The sequence below is a fragment of the Hevea brasiliensis genome, chromosome 12 (genome assembly GCF_030052815.1).
Source record: "Hevea brasiliensis isolate MT/VB/25A 57/8 chromosome 12, ASM3005281v1, whole genome shotgun sequence".
Classification (NCBI taxonomy): Eukaryota; Viridiplantae; Streptophyta; class Magnoliopsida; order Malpighiales; family Euphorbiaceae; genus Hevea; species Hevea brasiliensis.
In genome coordinates, this window is record NC_079504.1 from 67,290,903 (window position 1) to 67,310,796 (window position 19,894).

Genomic DNA, 19,894 nt, shown 5'->3' on the forward strand with positions numbered 1-19,894 from the left:
ATCTTCAAAGACACCTGAAGAAAGAGATAAAATGGCTAGGATTCCATATGCTTTGGCTATTGGAAGTTTGATGTATGCAATGTTGTGTACTAGGCTGGATATCGCATATGCTATTAGTTTGACTAGCAGGTATCAATCCAATCCAGGTTTGGAACACTGGATAGTTGTCAAGAATATTCTTAAGTACTTGAGAAGAACTAATGATTTATTCTTGATATATGAAGGTGGTGACTTGCAATTGGATGGTTATACTGATTCTGATTTCCAATCAGATATCGATGATAGAAAGTCTACCTCTGGGTATGTGTTCATTTGTAATGGAGGTGCAGTCAGTTGGAAGAGTTCCAAACAGAGTACGACTATAGATTCCACTACCAAGGCTGAGTATATTGCTGCATCATATGCTGCAAAAGAATATGTTTGGTTATAAGGAACCCCATTCTCACCAGAAATCCAAATACATAGAAAGGCACTACCACATTATCAGAGAAATAGTTGGGCAAGGCAATATAGCCATGTAAAAAATAGCATCAGTTGAAAATCCAGCTGATTCATTCACTAAGCCTTTGTTACAAGCACAGTTAGACCGACATCTTGAGAAGATGGGTCTAAGGTATTGTAATGAATGGCTCTAGTGCTAGTGGGAGATTGTTAGTAGTATGCCCTAGAGCATATCATTTAGTATGTATCTTGTACATATTTTATTAATAAAAGGCATTTTCACTTTTCCATTTACATAATATATTTATGTGTAATGGAAAAGATCCATTGATATTTTATTAGAAATTTTATTCTTCAGTTGTTAAGAATATGAGTGACAGCATTTCTAGCACAAAGTATCATAAATAGGTTCACAATTGAGGATACTTCACAATAAGGACATGACTTATCCAGAAAGATTGTAATCATGTTTGTTCCCAAGTTATTTATATGAAATGTAAATAAGATGGAATGGTGAGCCTCATGCTATATAACAAACATGATAGGCACTTATACATGATAAGTAGGCCGAACCAGTGATACTTATGACAAGCACATGGAGTTTACTCTTGTTAATGCATTGTCATTAATCATATTAGTGCATATGATCTTTAGACCTGATATAGCACAGTTATCTTGTATATAGGTGGTTTGAGTTTGATACTACTTTTATACTTGTACTGTGTATGGGTATATGGGCATGTGTTGGCTCCTACTAGTTATATATGGAGGTAGGTGTTGATCAAGATGGAATCTGTTACCCTAAGTAAATAGGGATAAAATCCTATGATCATTTAATTATTCTTGATGTTTCAAGTTCCTGGCCAGGATAGATAGATTTATTCAGAAAAGAGTTTCTGATGAGAAAATCTTTTTAATCAATAACTAGAATTAAAAGAGAACATAATATTCATAACAAATGGGGTTTGACATAAACCATGACTCCAGCTCGAATTGGGATTTTGCAACAGAGAGATTCTAGTGCATAGTAACATATGATTATAGGTTCATTTAAGGTAAACCTTATTACTGATTGGGTGGCCATGGCATGCTATGCTAGGTGTTAACCATGGTCTATGAGGTGCATAAAATGGTTTAGAGAAATCATTTATAGTAAGAAAGAGTTCTGATGATATTAAGAGTTGATATCATGTCTCATTATCAATTAGTGATGAGCCTAGTAAATCACACACATACACAAGTAATCACCAAATTAAATATGATTTAATTAATTAATTAAAAAGTTTAATTCATTAATTAAATAGGTTGGGTTTGCAATTAGATTGCAAAGTCCCTAGCATGGCTTAAAACCAAATCTAGGTTATTGGATGTATAGTATAAGTTAAATTTATATTTAAAGTATTTAAATATGAACTTAATTAATGAGAAATTAATTAATAGAGATTAATTATGTGACACTCCTTGCCCGTCTACTGTATAGTCGAGTAAGATATGTTACACGGTGTACTGGAACACCTTATTTTAATTCAACTATTTTTATTCTTCCTAATTTACTTCTTTTATAGTTATGAAGTATCATTTGTGAAATATCATTCATTTAAGTCATTTATTGAAATTATTATTTTTTTGAGGTTCCGCAAATTTTATAGAAAATCTAGCAGAGTGCTGGCTAAAAATGGATAAAACAGTTCTTCAGAACCTGTGAAAAACACTTCCAAAATTTTCAATCAATTCTAAAATCCATTTCATCAACAAAATCTCAATATTTTTCAACAACATTTCCATTTCTTAATCATTCATTTCATATGATATTCATGTAAAAGCCATCAATAAATATTCACTTTTTCATTCATAAACATAATTTCTACTATTTACATTGATAATAAAATACATTACATGAGTCTCAATTTCATATGAGAAAGTAAAAGTTAATTACAAAATATCAAAACACAACCTAGTGTCCTACCAATGCACTAATGATGGTGAGGTGACACAGATACTATGCAAGCTGCAGAAGGTCTCACCCAGTCTATGGTCTACTGGGCTCTCGGTCGGTCTCTCCAGAACCTACGCGTGGCAAAAGCAATGCTCTAAGCAATAATGCATAGTGGTGTCAATAATAGAATAAAAAAAAACAGAAAATAAATATGCGGTGCATGTTATGATGTCTTACGCCGACAATTTTTTTATCATTATTGGTAATCTTATTTATTTTGTACTTGTTATATTCATAATTTCATTAAATTTATTCACTTTTATTTTTGGTTGCCCAAGTAACCTATACTAGATGACTGAACTGGATAAACAGGTAAACTGGCACTAGGCATCAAGTACCTCGGGCCGTCACACCATTAGTCACATATGTATCTCCCAGTGTGCAACAGAACAGCTAATAAGCTATAATAACATTAGGCACAAGGCCAAGTATCAACATAATGTTAGAATGGCTAAAAGCCATGAAATCACAGAATGGCATAATGCCATATGCAGTACTGCTAACTGAACCCTATTGGTATGCCAACCTATCCAAACCCATCTTGCTAGGTGTACTAGGGCATGTTATACTTTTTAATTTTACAATTCTTGAAATTTAAGTCTAGGTGTTACTATTCATTTTATTAGTCAACTAAAATATTGACTTTTGCATAGACAATAGGTACATTGGTTCTAATACTCCCAACATGTCACACCCTACCCCTCTGTAAGGCATAACATGATCCCGTAGTATACCTAATGAATTACCAACTCCGTCTACTGATAATCCATTAAATACACTACAAGGGATTTTAAAAACTTTTCTTACCTCTTTTACAGTGGTGAGCACTATTTACAGGTGTTAAAGACTTTGGTGAACTGAAGTGAAACAACTAACTCATTTGCTTTATTTGGAATTTCTGTAAAAATTTTGGCAGAGTGCCATCTGTATTTTGGACAAAACAGTTCTTCAGAAAACCTGTAAAAAGCACTTCAATATATTTTCAAATCTCAACTCCAACATTTTTATCAACACAACACATTTCTCAAGTCAAATCCACAGTGATTTTCAAAGACTAAGATACAAAAATATAACACAATTTTTACAAGCCAAATAACTCATAATTATTTTACAACTTTATTGTACAACTTAAATTTACAACTGCTCAAAATCAAGAACAAAATATACATACAGTGAATATACATTACAGTACAAAATGCCACATATGGTATACTCACTATACCCAAAATCTCTCGCTGGCGGTACTAGCGACCTAGTCTGCTCACTGCCTCTCTACTGCGACAACAATAAAGCTATCATTTGAGACAATGTCTCAGTGGTGCACAACATTAACCAAATACAATTTTAAATCACAATTCATAAATCATATCATTAGTGGATACTTAAAACCATAGTTGATTTCAAGACAATGAATGTCATAAGGAATTTAAACTCCAATTCACAAATTATCAAAATTCATAACAACACAATTTAGTCAAATAGCTTAAGAATACCGTATTGCCAATTCATACACAATTTGATCAAATTCTTGAATAACACGCTTTTTCCAATCAATGACACAATTTGATCAAATAATGAATAATATCGTTTTGCAAATCAATAACACAATTCGATCAAATAATTGAATAATATCGTTTTGCAAATCAATAACACCATTCGATCAAATAACTGAAGAATACAGTGTTGCCAATCAATATCACAATTTATGCCATGACACAATTTTTTTCGTACATGCCGTGTTGTACACCACGACAAGACATGCTCACCCCAATAATCGAAATCAATGAGGGAGGAAGCTAGCTATATAATGAGAACTCATCCATACTCACCTCAGACTGGGAAGTCAAAGAGGGAGGAACATAATCATACTCACCCCAGACTAATAAGTCAAAGAGGGAGGAATAATCACACTCACCCCATTAATGGAGGAGGAACATATTATCAGTGTCATGCCAATTGTGAGTCAAAACAATTCCAAACATTTTATTCAAATGATCCGTAAGAATCCAATAAATTTCCAAAGTTATAATTTCATTCACAAAATGGCAACACAATTCGTAATTCACTTCAATTTCCACAAAAACCATTTACAGTGCTTTTCAATCAATAAGTATCCATCAAATACCATTCAAACAATTTTTCACAGTTTCAAACCATTCACAATGTTTTTCAATCAATAAGTGTCCACCAAACACATTTCCACAATTTAAAACAATGATATGCAAATAGTCAATATTTATTTCCATTGAAAATAATTCAAAAGAAAAATTTGTTGTGCACAAACCTCTGATATTTGTCTCCTGATCTTGACTCAGTATTTCTTTCCCTTTTGCTGAGTCCTTGCTAACTGAGAAACACAATTTTGAAGTGTTTCAGTGCTAAATTAATTTGCCTCTAACGATAATGTTCGATAAATAATTCACTGAATACCTTTATTTGCTTAATCACCCAATATACCGACCCTCGATGTTTTCTAGGTAAATTAGGTTTTAGTGTCCTTTACATGTCACATTCGATAGGGTTTTAGGTTTGGTACGTTTTACCAAAGTCATTTCCTTGCTTAGTGCATTTTAATGCAAATTCTTTGGATTCCGACCTGGTTTGACCTAGCCGGACGACCTAATTCCCTCAGTTTTCGGGTTTCGGTCAAAACTACAAACTTGTAGATCTAGGTCTTATTGCACGCGGGGCAAAATTTCAGGTCAATCCGAGTTAAGTAGACCAAGTTATGGTCATTATACTATTGCTGGTCAAATGGTACCAATTTAGGTCAATTTTAGGTCAATTTGGTCAACTTTGGTTCGGCCAGTTTTTGGACCCGAACTTGTGCAAGCTTTTTGACTTGCTTATGGTCATTTCTGGGTCTTGGTGTCTTCATAAGACTTGTAGGTATGGGTCTTAACTATTCATGGTTAAAATTTCAGGTCAATTGGACCTGTTTTGAGTGAGTTATGGCCTAAACACTCACTGCTGCCCAAATGGTCAGTTTTTAGGTCTCAAGTGTACCTAATCCGAATTGGTCATTTTCTTAGGTCACCTTGCAAGCAGAATTTTGGTATGTTTTCTCAATGAAAGTTGGCACATTTTGTGCCTAGTTTCACCTCCAATTGGTCTCATACCAATTGAGGTTACACATTTAAACTTATTGGTCTATTTGCACACTGTCCTCTATATATCTTTCAAACCCCAATTCAAACACACATTTAACTTGCTCTACTTTAAATCCCCATACCCAATTCTGATTTTATACCATTCCATATTCATTTATCACTTCTTACTATGGTCAATTTGGACAGAATACAAACATTCTCAATACATCAAATACAACCCTAAACCACAAAGTCCAAATTTAGCAATATATGTACATAATTACACCTAATCATTACATATAATTTCCACTACTAATTTACATGCACATTCATCAATTCTTCTATGTCAACATTCTGCCAATACTTCCATCAATACATACAATTATTCAAGGGTCCCCAAGCTGCCGAAATTGTCCTTCAACACCACATTGCCCTACAATCCATCAATTCTCATCCAAGTGCCAAAATCACCATGTATATGTGAAACAATTCATTAGGATATTAATTTACCATGATCAACATTATTTCTCATCAATTATATGCATAATAAATCATCAAATGTGTGACCCCATGGCTGTCCAAAAATGGCTATCTCAATAACTATTTAAACTTCAAAATTTCCTTCACAAAACTAACACCCATAACATAAACATAAAGTTTAACAAGAAAATTCTCAAAAATGCAAACTTACCTTTAATTGTAACTTGCTAAACCTTCACCAAACTTCTCAAAATTTGTATCAATATCTTCCTTGTGATGTGTAGACCATTTTTTGTGAAGGAACTTAAAGGATTGGAGTTGAAAATGGGAGGTTAAGAAAGCTTGCATGAAAAATGGCTATGGAGTTTCCTCTCACCTCATTCACGGCAATGTTGAATGCAAATGAGGAAGCTGAATTATTCAGCTGCATTTTAAGTGTACACATGTCCCACTATGTGTTTAATTAATTCCCTTAGTGGTCCACTAAAAAATTAAATCATTTTATAAGTTAAACTTTCACTTAATCCCACATTAACCCATGATTTTAGCTATTTACTTTAGGTACCACCAAATTAATTTTTCATTTTATTTTCTAAGTGTAATACTATTTATTTTTAATGGACATTTAGGTCAAAAGACACTTCGGGATGTCAAATGACCATAATGCCCCTGTTCGGGTGGCATTCCTGATTTTTCGGTATTACCGGGTTTTGTCCGATTTTCGATTTCTCACTTTTCTTTGTACTAATTATTTAATTTTTCTTTGATATTTCTAATGATATTTATACTTCAATAAATATTTATTGGAGTCCTAAAAATATTTTTCAGGGTTCCCCGCAGTCCAGGGCTAGTCAACGGTCCACGCCGTGACTTCCCGGTACGGTCACCCATCGCTAGGGTTCTCGGCTCGTTTAACTTGATTGCATTTCTTTGCTATCATTTTTCCTTTGTTTTTCTTGTACTTTCTTTTCTTGTATTTCATTATTTTATGTCTCCTCACTCTCATTGAAGTGTGGTTCTAGGCATCCTATTTGTCCTGGACAAAGACTAGTCACCGGAGCAATGAGCACTACCGAACTTAGGGGTGTTACACAACATACCACATTTTGCATTCTAAAATTATTGGTATTGGTTGCCAATACCATTTCTAAGCTTAGTGTTAGTTATTCAAAATTTTCAGATTTCAAGCCTCATATTTTCTGTTCCATTGGTAATTTGTACGGTAGGAATTTGGCAAAATTGTCTTCATAAAAGTTGGTCCTTATTTTGTCTAGTTACATTTCCTTTTTTGAATCACTCCATTCGGAATTTTGTATTAAGTTATGGCCTAAATACCATAACTAGCCGGATTAGACAGAATCTAAAATTTTGGGCAAAACTGGTTCTACTAGATTTGGTAACCTAAGTTTTGTTGGCAATTTGATTAGGTTATGGTCAGACTTTGGATTTGTGTTCTTCATAAAAGTTGTAGGTCTATGTCTCAACTTTTTGCTGGTAAAATTTCAAGTCAATTGAACCTTTTTACACTGAGTTATGACCAATTCATTTGGTCATTTTGCCCAGGCAGAATGCAAGTTACTCGGATTAGGGCAATTTTTAGGTCAACTTTTTTTTTGTTTTCTAAGAAGGTTTCTCTACCAAAGTTATGCCAATATGTGTCTAGTTTCATTCCAATTAGCCTTGCACCAATTAAACCTCTACAATTCCATTTATAACTGCCCAAACCCACTGGACTCATGCTCAGTCCTGTAGGTCAGCCAAGGCAGCTCACCCATACTCAAATGCCAAGTCTCAACTCACTTCATTTCCTCATCATACATATTCAAATGGTCACTAATTGACTATTACAAGGTTAATGAACCATCACATGAGCAAACCCTAGAATTATTCAAGTGTCCAATTTTTTTCATTTCCCACATGCACAATTCTTACATTTCATTTACTCAATTATGTTCAATCCCTCATCCACTACCAAAGGTTGCTCATAACTATTTTTCTACTGAGCAAAATCATCAAACCCTAGCTAACCCTAGCTGCCAAAATTGTAGGGTGCACACACACACTTGTTTATTTTATTTTCTTACCTTTCTTACACAATTCATGCCCTTAAACATGAATTAAAGCAAAAGGAACTAAGATTGGACACTAACCTTGAATGGAGCAGAATTTCAAGTTACCCAAACTTTTTTTTTTCTTCCTCTTTTGGCTGACTAGACGATGTTCAAGTTGCTAGATTAATTTTTTATGAAGCTAGGTAAGGAATTCAAGTAAAATTTGGTGAGCTAATGAAGCTTTGGTGTGTTTTAATGGAGGTTTGGGTGGGAGGAGAGGGAAACGGGTGGTTTGTTGAAGGTGATGGCTACTGTTTTTTTTTTTTTTTTTTGTATCCTTATCCCTTTTTATTAGTTAATTTAAGTGTTAGTTAAATGTGATTGGTGGGATTTGCTTAATGACATCATAATGATGTCATAAATGAGCCTTTTATCTCATTTCCTATTTTTTTCTTCTCTACTCATTTTTAATTTAATTTTTAGCAATATTTATTCACATTTTATGTCATAATAATTATTTACTTCACTGGACAAGTCGGCCAAAAATCACTTCTGAAGGCGAAATGACCAAAATGCCCTCCGTTTGGCTTAACAGACTAAAATTGTCTATACCAATTGAAAATTTTTTCTAAGCATTTTCTTGGCATTCTAATACCATAGAAACCTTAATGACCCTTCTCTGGAGTCCTAAAAACTATTTTATGAATTTTTCCCCGGGTCTAGGGGTCCTAGTTGCGAGAACTGCAACTTCCCACTGGGTTACCCATCTCTAGGGCACCGGCTCGTTTAACTTGGTTGTATTTTATTTCTAAAATTTTTCCTAAATTTTTCTTATAATATTTGAGTTAATTATGATTCTTCACTTTAGTTTAAATATTTTTTCGGACGTTCTAGTTATCCGGACCGACACCGGTCACTGAAACAGTAGAATGTACGAAGTTGCTACAGGAAGGGTGTTACAACTCTTCCCCTCCAATTTAAATTTCGTCCTCAAAATTTACCTGATGCAAATAGTTGAGGGAACTGTTGCCTCATCGTCTCTTCATTTTTCTAAGTTGCCTCCTCAGTGTTGTGGTGCCTCCAAAGTACTTTCACCAGTGGAATCTGCTTATTCCTCAAATCTTTCACTTCCTGAGATAGGATCCGTATGGGTTCTTCTTCATATGTCAAATCTAGTAGTACTTCAATTTCTTCCATGGAAATGACATGTAAAGGATCTGAGCAGTATCTTCTTAGCATAGACATGTAGAACACATTATGAATCTTGTCCAGCTCTAGTGGTAAAGCTAGCCTGTAGGCCACTGGACCCACACGTTCAATGACTTCATATGGGTCAATGAACCTAGGGATTAACTTACCTTTCCTTCCAAACCTCAGTACCTTCTTCCACGGTGACGCCTTGAGGAACACTTTGTCGCCAACTGCATATTTTATTTTTTTTCTCTTCAGGTCGGCATAAGATTTTTGTTTGTCTGAGGCAACCTTTAGATTGACTTTGATTAGTTTTACCTTCTCCTTAGTCTGTTTCATCAGGTCTGGCCCTACTAGTTTATCTTCGCCTAATTTAGTCCAGCACACTTGAGTTCTACATTTCCTCCCATAGTGCCTCATACGGGGCCATTTGGATGCTAGCTTGGTAGCTATTGTTGTATGCAAATTCTGCCAGTGAGAGGTATCTATCCCAACTTCCCTCAAACTCAATGACATAACTCCTCAGCGTATCTTCAAGGACTTGACAGATATTTCATGTTATTATTATTATTTCAGTTCAATATTTGCATTAGTTCAATTGGTTTCAATTGTTTACCTGGATTACTCTTTCTGATTGCCCATCCGTCTGAGGATCGAAAGCTGTGCTAAAGTGGAGTTGTGTACCCAAGGATTCATGCAATTTCTTCCAAAATCTCGATGTAAACCTTGGGTTTTGATCAAATATGATAGAAAGTGGAATTCCATGCAGTTTAACTATCTCACTGATATACAATTCTGCTAACTTCTCTAGTGAGTAGTCAGTCCTAACTGGCAGAAATTGTACTGACTTCGTCAATCTATCTACTATCACCCAAACTGCATCATACTTCTTCTGGGTGAGAGGCAGACCACTTATAAAATCCATGCTGACTCGATCCCATTTCCATTCAGGTATGCGTATAGGTTGTAGCAAACCTGATGGAACTTGATGTTTTGCCTTGACTTGCTGGCATGCCAAGCATTTAGTCACATAATCAACTATGTCCTTCTTCATACCAGGCCACAAATACTGAAGCTTCAGATCATGATACATTTTTGTACTCCCTGGGTGCATAGCATAAATACTAGTGTGTGCCTCTTTCAGGATATTGGCTTTCAATTCCCTATCATCTGGTACACATACTCTTCCTTTATAGTACAGATACCCATCTGCTTTCACCTCATAGTTAGTTACCTTCCCTTCTGAGATTTTACTCATAGTAGTCATTAACTTCTCATCTACCTTCTGCTCATCTAAAATCTGCTATAGCAGGTTTGGCCTCACTTGCAACTCAACCAAAATAGCTCCATCTCGAGCCAAGGATAGACGTGCATTCAATGATCTCAAAGCTGTGATGAATTTTCTGCTCAAAGCATCGGCAACTACATTTGCCTTTCCAAGATGGTAGTCAATCACACAATCATAGTCCTTCAGGAACTCAATCCATCGCTTCTGTCTAAGGTTGAGCTCCTTCTAGGTTGGCAAGTATTTTAGGCTTTTGTGGTCTGTGTAAATATAGCACTTTTCACCATACAAGTAATGCCTCCATATCTTCAATGCGAAGATAATTGTTGCAAGTTCTAGATTATGGGTAGGGTAATTCTGTTCATGTGGCCTTAGCTGCCTGGAAGCATAAGTGTAACACCCCTATTATATTTCACTGTTCCGGTGACCGGTATCGGTCCGGACAATTAATGGGATTAGGGCCACACTTAAGACAACTTGAGAAGCCATAAACATAAATAATTAGTAATATTTAATTAGTTAACTATAAATAAGAAAAACAGGATATAAGAGGTTAAACGAGCCGAGAGTCACAGCGATGAGTGACCTTCTCGGGAACGACTGCGAAGTCATTTTAAACTCAAATTTCGAACCGTAAAAAGTGACGCCGCAGTCCTTAGGACCCTTATGAACATAGTGGAAAAGAGAAAATCATGAAAAAGAACTGTTAAGCCAGTCAAATAATTAGGTCAGGGAGCCGGAAGAAATATGGAATTATTTACAAACCGGGTTGAACCGGCGAGGGGCAATTTGGTCAATTGACCCCGAGAGCTGACTCCTGACCTAACTGTCAAATAAAATCGGAGAAAAGAAAATTTCAGAATCGAGAATTAAATTAAAGAACTAATAGAAAAAAATAAATAGAAAAAAAAAGAAGATGGAAAAGTCAAAGGTGATGACATCATGCATGATGTCATAAAGGATTAATTAATTTATTTTATTAAATTGGGATTTTTGGTCTTCTAAAAGGGGATAATTACTAACAATTAAAAAGAAAAAAATCACTTTCTTCCTCCCCATGTCCAACCGTCCTTCTCTCTCACCATTTCTCTAAAAAATCCTCCATTGATGAATAGTTGAAGCTCATAAAACCCTAAATTTTCTTCATAATTCCCATAATTCCTGTGACACCCCTTACCCGTGTACAGTATATCCGAGTAAGCAATGTCACACGGTGTATCGGCACCCTCTATTTTTAATTTAATCAATTTTTGTCATAGTTTTGAATATAACTTGTGAAATATAATATATTTGAGCCATTTATTGAAATTATAATTTATTTGAGGTTCCGAACATTTTATAGAAAATCCGGCAGAGTACCGGCTAAAAATGGAGAAAACAGTTCTTCGGAACCTGTGAAAAACACTTCCAATAATCGTATTCAATCATTCTCAAACTCCAATGTCATCACACACTCAATATTTTTCAAGAACATTTCTCAATCAATCATTTCTCAGGGTACTCATATATAAGCAATGAATAAATACTCAAATTTTTCCATACATAACCATAAATCTTTATTATTTACATGAACATCAAAATACCTTACATAAGTTTCATTTACACAAAGAAAAATAAAAATTGGTTACAAAATACCCAAAATGAAGCCTAGTGTCCTACCAATGCACTGTGGAAGGTGAGGTGACACGACATGCGTAGTCAGCAGGATGGACTCACCCATCTGCGGTCTCTTGGGCTCACGATCGATATCTCGGAACCTATGCGTGGCAATAGCAACGCGCTAAGCAATGATGCTTATTGGTGCAATAATAAAATAAAAAAAAATAGCAGAAAATAAATATGTATTTAATGTATATGTGTTATTTGTTTTGTATCTGTTATATTCATTTATTTCTTTAACTTTGTCCATTTTCATTCATTTGGTTGCCCAAGTAACCTATCTTCGACTGATAAATGGATAAATGCGCATCGTATCGAGTACCTCGGGCCGTCACACCATCGGTCACATATGTATCTCCCGGTGTGCAACAGAATAGCTAACAAGCTGTAAATAATATTAGGCACGAGGCCAAGTCTCAACACAATATCAAAATAGCTAAAAGCCATAAAATCACAGAATGGCATAATGCCATGTGCAGTACTGCTAACTGAACCCTATTGGCATGCCAAACTATCCAAACCAATCTTGTTAGGTATACTAGGGCATTTGATACTTTTGAATTCTTCAAATTTTGAATTTCAAGTTTTTGTGTCACTATTCATCTCATTGGTCAATAAAAATGTTGACTTTTTGATAGAAAATAGGTACATTGGTTTTGACACTCCCAACATACCACATTTTGCATTCAAAACTTGTTGGCATTAAGCATTAATACCATTTCTAAGTTTAAACCAAGGGAAGTACAATTTTCAGTTTTTGTAACCCAACTTTACTGTTCCATGGGTGACTGTTACAGTGAATATTTGAGGAAATGGTAAACATGAAAGTTGTTCCTTATTTTGTCTAGTTGAATTTTTTTTTTTGAATCACTCCATTTGGAGTTTTTTAGCTCCAGATATGGTCCAAAAACCACAGCTGGCCGGATTTCCAATCTGCAGAATTTACCAAATCTACAATACCATGAACAGTGACTGCCACTGCCTTGTTGAATAGGTTCTGGTCATAATTTGGGGTAGGTTTCTTCATGAAAGTTGTTTGTCTATATCTCATCTTGTTGCTGTAAAAATTTCAGGTCAATTGACCATATCTACAGTGAGTTATGGCCAAATGAATAGTTACTGTTCATTTGGTCATTCTGCAGAACCTGTTTGCAGGGTATCCGGATTGGGGCCAACTTTTGGCCCTCTTGCTTTGGTCTTTTGGGCATGGTTTCTTCAGCAAAATTGTGCCATTTTATGTCTAGTTTCATGTCCAATTGGCCAAACACCAATTGAACCTACACAGTCAAAGATATGACAGCCCAAACAGGCTGGACTCACAGCCTCCCTGCTGCTGTCACTAGGCAGCCTACCAAAACTCTTTGTAACCCTCTAATGCACTTCAAATTATGGTCAACTTACCTCAAATGGTCACTAATTGACCATTAAAATGTTCTTTAACAATTTCATCAGGCAAGTCAAAATTTTACTCTCAAAACCCTAATTCCCATTATGAGTTTTCACAACATACTTTAATTAACTAACTAATCCATTATACTTATATTTACATACTTTAAACATAATCTCTAGTGCACTCCAAGTCCATAAAAAACACTCAATCTTGTTCCTTCCTTAGGGGCAGCTGAAATCCATGGGCTACATACACTTAACTTTTATTCATTTGGTTCACAAATTCACACTTATTTTGAGTCATTAACATGGAATAAGAAAGATAGGTGTATAAATAGGCACTAACCTTTTTGCTCAACTTATTGAACTTGTGAAAACTCTAGAATTTCTCCTCTTTGTGGCTGCCTAGAGCTTCCTTAGGGTGTGTGGATAAGTTTTAGTGAAGGTGACTTAGGGTTTTAGGGTGAGGTGTGAGAGATTTTTAAGCTTGAATGGGGTGTTAATGGAGGTTTAGGGCAAGGCATAGGTTTGGCTGGTTTGGGGAGGAAGATGGCTGATGGCATTTTTAATTCCTTTGGTCTAATTTTATCTCTTTTATTGATTAATTAATTGGTTGTTTAGTTATAACTGGTGGAAGCTTTTAAGTGACATCATAATGATGTCATATTTGGCATTTTATTGATTTTTCTTTTCTACTAGCTTTACATTAATTTTTCATCACCCTTAATTCATATTTTATGTTATAATAATTATTTATTCAACTGGACAAGTCGGCCAAAAATCACCTCTGAAGGCGAAATGACCAAAATGCCCTCCGTTTGGCTTAACGGGTCAAAATCGTCTGTACCAATTGAAAAATTTTTCTAAATATTTTCTTGGCATTCTAATGCCATAGGGACCTCAATGACCCTTCTCTGGAGTCCCAAAAATTATTTTATGAATTTTCTCTCGGGTCTAGGGCTCCTAGTTGCGAGAACCGCAACTTCCCTCTGGTTACCCATCGCTAGGGCACCGACTCGTTTAACTTGGTTGTATTTTGTTTCTAAAATTTTTACTAAATTTTTCTTATTAATATTTGAGTTAATTATGGTTCCTCACTTTAGTTTAAATATTTTTTTTTTCCGGACGTTCTAGCTGTCCGGACGGACACCAGTCCCCGGAACAGTAGAATGTATGGAGTTGCTACCGGGAGGGTGTTACAACTCTTCCCCTCTAATTTAAATTTCGTCCTCGAAATTTACCTGATGCAAACAGTTGAGGGAACTGTTGCCTCATCGTCTCTTCACTTTCCCAAGTTGCCTCCTCGGTGTTGTGGTGCCTCCAAAGCACTTTCACCAGTGGAATCTGCTTATTTCTCAACTCTTTCACTTCCCGAGCCAGAATCCGTATAGGTTCTTCTTCATATGTCAAATCCGGCTGTATTTCAATTTCTTCCCTGGAGATGACATGTGAAGGATCTGAGCGGTATCTTCGTAGCATGGACAAGTGCAACACATTGTGGATCTTGTCTAGCTCTGTTGGTAAAGCTAGCTTATAGGCCACTGGACCCACACGCTCAATGACTTCATATGGGCCAATGAACCTAGGGCTTAACTTACCTTTTCTTCCAAACCTCAATACCTTCTTCCACGGTGACACCTTGAGGAACACTTTGTCGCCAACTGTATATTCTATTTCTTTTCTCTTCAGGTCAGCATAAGATTTCTGTCTGTCTGAGGCAACCTTCAGATTGGCTTTGATTAGTTTCACTTTCTCCTCAGTCTGTTTCACTAGGTCTGGCCCTACCAGTTTGTCTTCGCCCAATTCAGTCCAGCACACTGGAGTTCTACATTTCCTCCCATACAGTGCTTCATACGGGGCCATTTGGATACTAGCTTGGTAGCTATTGTTGTATGCAAATTCTACCAGTGGGAGGTATCTATCCCAACTTCCCTCAAACTCAATGACACAACTCCTCAGCATATCCTCAAGGACCTGGATCACTCTTTCGGATTGTCCATCCGTCTGAGGATGGAAAGCTGTGCTGAAGTGGAGTTGTGTACCCAAGGACTCATGCAACTTCTTCCAAAATCTCGATGTGAACCTTGGGTCTCGATCAGATATGATGGAAAGTGGAATTCCATGCAGTCTAACTATCTCACCGATATACAATCGCTAACTTTTCCAAAGGAGTAGTCACCCTAACTTGCGTAAAGTGTCTCGACTTAGTCAATCTATTAACTATCACCATACTGCATCATGTTTCTTCCGGGTGAGAGGCAGACCACTTACAAAATCCATGGTGACCCGATCCCATTTCCATTCAAGTATGCGTATAAGCTGTAGCAAACCCGATGGAACTTGATGTTCGCTTGACTTCGACATGTCAAGCATTTAGTCACATAGTCGCTATGTCTTTCTTCATACTGTGCCACCAACATCAAGCTTGGATCATGATACATCTTTGTACTTCCTGGGTGCATAGCATATACACTGGTGTGTGCCTCTTTTAGAATACTGGCCTTTAATTCCCCATCATCTGGTACACACAGTCTTCCTTTGTAATACAGACACCCATCTGCTTTCACCCCATAGTCAGTTGCTTTTCCTCCTGAGATTTTGTTCATAATAGCCATTAGCTTCTCATCTACCTTCTGCCCATCTAAAATCTGCTGTAACAGGGTTGGCCTCACTTGCAACTCAGCCAAAATAGCTCCATCTCGAATCAAAGTTAGACGGGCATTCAATGATCTCAAAGTTGTCATGGATTTTCTGCTCAAAGCATCAGCAACTACATTTTCCTTCCCAGGATGGTAGTCAATTACACAATCATAGTCTTTCAGGAACTCAATCCATCACCTATGTCTAAGGTTGAGCTCCTTCTGGGTTGGCAAGTATTTTAGGCTTTTGTGGTCCGTGTAAATGTAGCACTTTTCACCATACAAGTAATGCCTCCATATCTTCAGTGCGAAGATAATTGCTGCAAGCTCTAGATCATGGGTAGGGTAATTTTGTTCATGTGGCCTTAGCTGCCTGGAAGAATAAGTGACCACCTTCCCCTCTTGCATCAATACACACCCTAACCCATTATGAGAGGCATCACTGTAGACCACAAAGTCCTTTCCCGACCTCGGGTAAGCACTGGTGCCTCTGTAAACATAGCCTTCAACTTCTCAAAACTGGTCTGACACTTGTCATTCTAGTCAAATCTGACATTCTTGTGTAACAACTTGGTTATTGGAGCGGCTATTAAGGAAAATCCTTTCACAAATCTTCTGTAATACCCAGTTAGCCCCAAGAAGCTTCTGACCTCAGTTGTATTTCTGGGAGGCTTCCATTCCATCACTGCTTCTATTTTCTTGGGATCCACCCTAATCCCATCAGCTGACACTATGTGTCCAAGAAATGCAATCTCATTTAACAAAAAGTCACACTTGGACAACTTAGCATACAACTTCTTTTCTCTCAGGGTTTGTAGAACAATCCTCAAATGTTCATCATGTTCTTCCCTGGTCTTGGAATACACCAAAATATCATCAATAAAGACCACTACGAACCGATCTAGGTGTGGATGGAAGATACGGTTCATAAGGTCCATGAATGCTACTGGTACATTTGTTAGGCCAAAAGGCATCACTAGGAACTCATAATGCCCATATCGGGTCCTAAATGCAGTCTTTGGCACATCTGCATCCTTCACCCTCAACTGATGATACCCTGATCTGAGATCAATCTTAGAAAATACTCCTGCTCCCTTCAACTGATCAAACAGATCATCAATTCTAGGCAACGGATATTTATTCTTCACAGTCACTTTATTCAACTGCCGGTAATCAATGCATAGCCTCAAAGTCCCATCCTTCTTTTTCACAAACAGCACTGGAGCTCCCCATGGTGACACACTGGGGCATATGAACCCCTTATCAAGCAACTCTTGCAACTGAGTTTTCAACTCCCTCAATTCAGTGGGTGCCATCCTATAAGGAGCAATAGAAATGGGTGCTGTACCCGGCAGTGTCTCAATAGCAAATTCGACTTCCCTTTCTGGTGGCAAACCAGGCAATTCTTCAGGAAATACCTCTGGGAAGTCTCTTACTGTGGGTATATCACTCAAGTTTGGCTTAGCCTGCCTAGTATCCACCACATGTGCTAGGTAGGCTTCACAGCCTTTTCTCATCATTCTTCTTGCAACTGTGGCTGACATGACATTGGATAAGAAATCTGTCCTTTCCCCCACAACTGTGATCTCATTACCCTCAAAAGTTTTCAAAGAAATTCTCTTCAATTTGCAATCAACAATTGCCTGATGACGTGACAACCTGTCCATTCCCAAAATCACGTCAAACTCGTGGAAAGGCAACTCAATCAGGTCTGCCAAGAATTCATACCCCTGAATCCTTAACGGGCAACCCTTGTATACTTTGTTCACCACTACGCTGTGGCCCAATGGATTAGTGACCAGAATGTCTTGGTCACTCTCCCCTACTAGTATCCCCTTTTCTACGGGTAGGTTGATGCAAATGTATGAATGAGTGGATCCTGGATCCTGTGACACCCCTTACACGGCTACAGTATATCCGAGTAAGATATGTCACACGGTGTACCGGCACACTCTATTTTACCTTAATTAATTTTTGTCATAGTTTTGAATATAGTTTATGAAATATAATTTATTTAAGCCATTCATAAAAAGTATTATTTATTTGAGGTTTCGAAAATTTTAAAGAAAATCCGGCAGAGTACCGGCTAAAAATGGAGAAAACAGTTCTTCGGAACCTGTGAAAAACACTTCTAATATTCATGTCTCATCATCTCAAACTCCAATATCAAAATCTCAACAACATTCTTCAATTTCAGTTCTCAATCATCCACCATATGTGATAATCAAGTATAAATCACAATTAGATATTTACTTTTCCATTCACAAATATAATTTTCATAATTTACATGAACATCAAAATACATTACATAATTCTAAATACATATGAGAAAATAAAAATTTATTTACAAAACGACAAAATAACACCTAGTGCCCTACCAATGCACTGCAGGTGGTGAGGTGACACGGACACTGTGCAGAACTGCAGGATGGACTCACCCAGTCTACGGTCTACTGGGCTCACGATCAGTATCTCCAGCATTTACAGCGTGGCAAAGCAACGCGCTAAGCAATAATGCTTAGTGGTGCAATAATAAAATAAAAGAAAATAGCAGAAAATAAATATGTAGTGAATGTATATGTTTTATTTGTTTTGAATTTGTATATCATTAACTTTGTCCACTTTCATTCATTTGTTTGCCCAAGTAACCTACACTAGATGAGTGGACTGGATAAATGGGTAAACTGGCACTGGGTATCAAGTACCTCAGGCCGTCACACCATCGGTCACATATGCATCTCCCGGTGTGCAACAGAACAGCTAACAAGCTGTGATAACATCAGGCACAAGGCCAAATCTCAATACAAGGTCAGAATGACTAAAAGCCATAAAATCACAGAATGGCATATTGCCATGTGCAGTACTGCTAACTGAACCCTATTGGCATGCCAAACTATCCAAACCAATCTTGTTAGGCATACTAGGGCATTTGAAACTTTTAAATTCTTCAATTTGTGAATTTCAAGTTTTGGTGTCACTATTCACCCCATTGGTCAACAAAAATGTTGACTTTTGGATAGAAAATAGGTATATTGGTTGTGACACTCCCAACATACCACATTTTGCAATTAAAACTTGTTGGAATTAACCCCTAAATCCATTTCCAAACCTAAAACCTAGAGAGCAGAATTTTCTGTTTTTATGACCCAATTTTACTGTTCCATTGGGCCCTGTTGCAGTGGGAATTTGAGGAAATGGTAAACATGAAAGTTGTTCCTTATTTTGTCTAGTTGAATTTCATTTTTTGAATCACTCCATTTGGAGTTTTGTATCTCCAGATATGGTCCAAAAACCACAGCTGGCCGGATTTCCAAAACTGCAGAATTACCAAATCTACAGTACCATGAACAGTGACTGTGACTGCCATTTGGGTTAAGTTTTGTTCATAATTTGGGGTAGGTTTCTTCATGAAAGTTGTTTGTCTATGTCTTAACTTGTTTCTGTAAAAATTTCAGATCAATTGACCATATCTACAGTGAGTTATGGCCAAATGAACAGTTACTGTTCATTTGGTCATTTGTGCAGGTGCTGTTGCAGGGTATCCGGATTGGGGCCAACTTTTGATCCTCTTGCTTTGGTCTTTTGGGCATGGTTTCTTCAGAAAAAATGTGCCATTATAAGCCTAGTTTCATGTCCAATTGGCCAAACACCAATTGGACCAACACAGCCAAAGA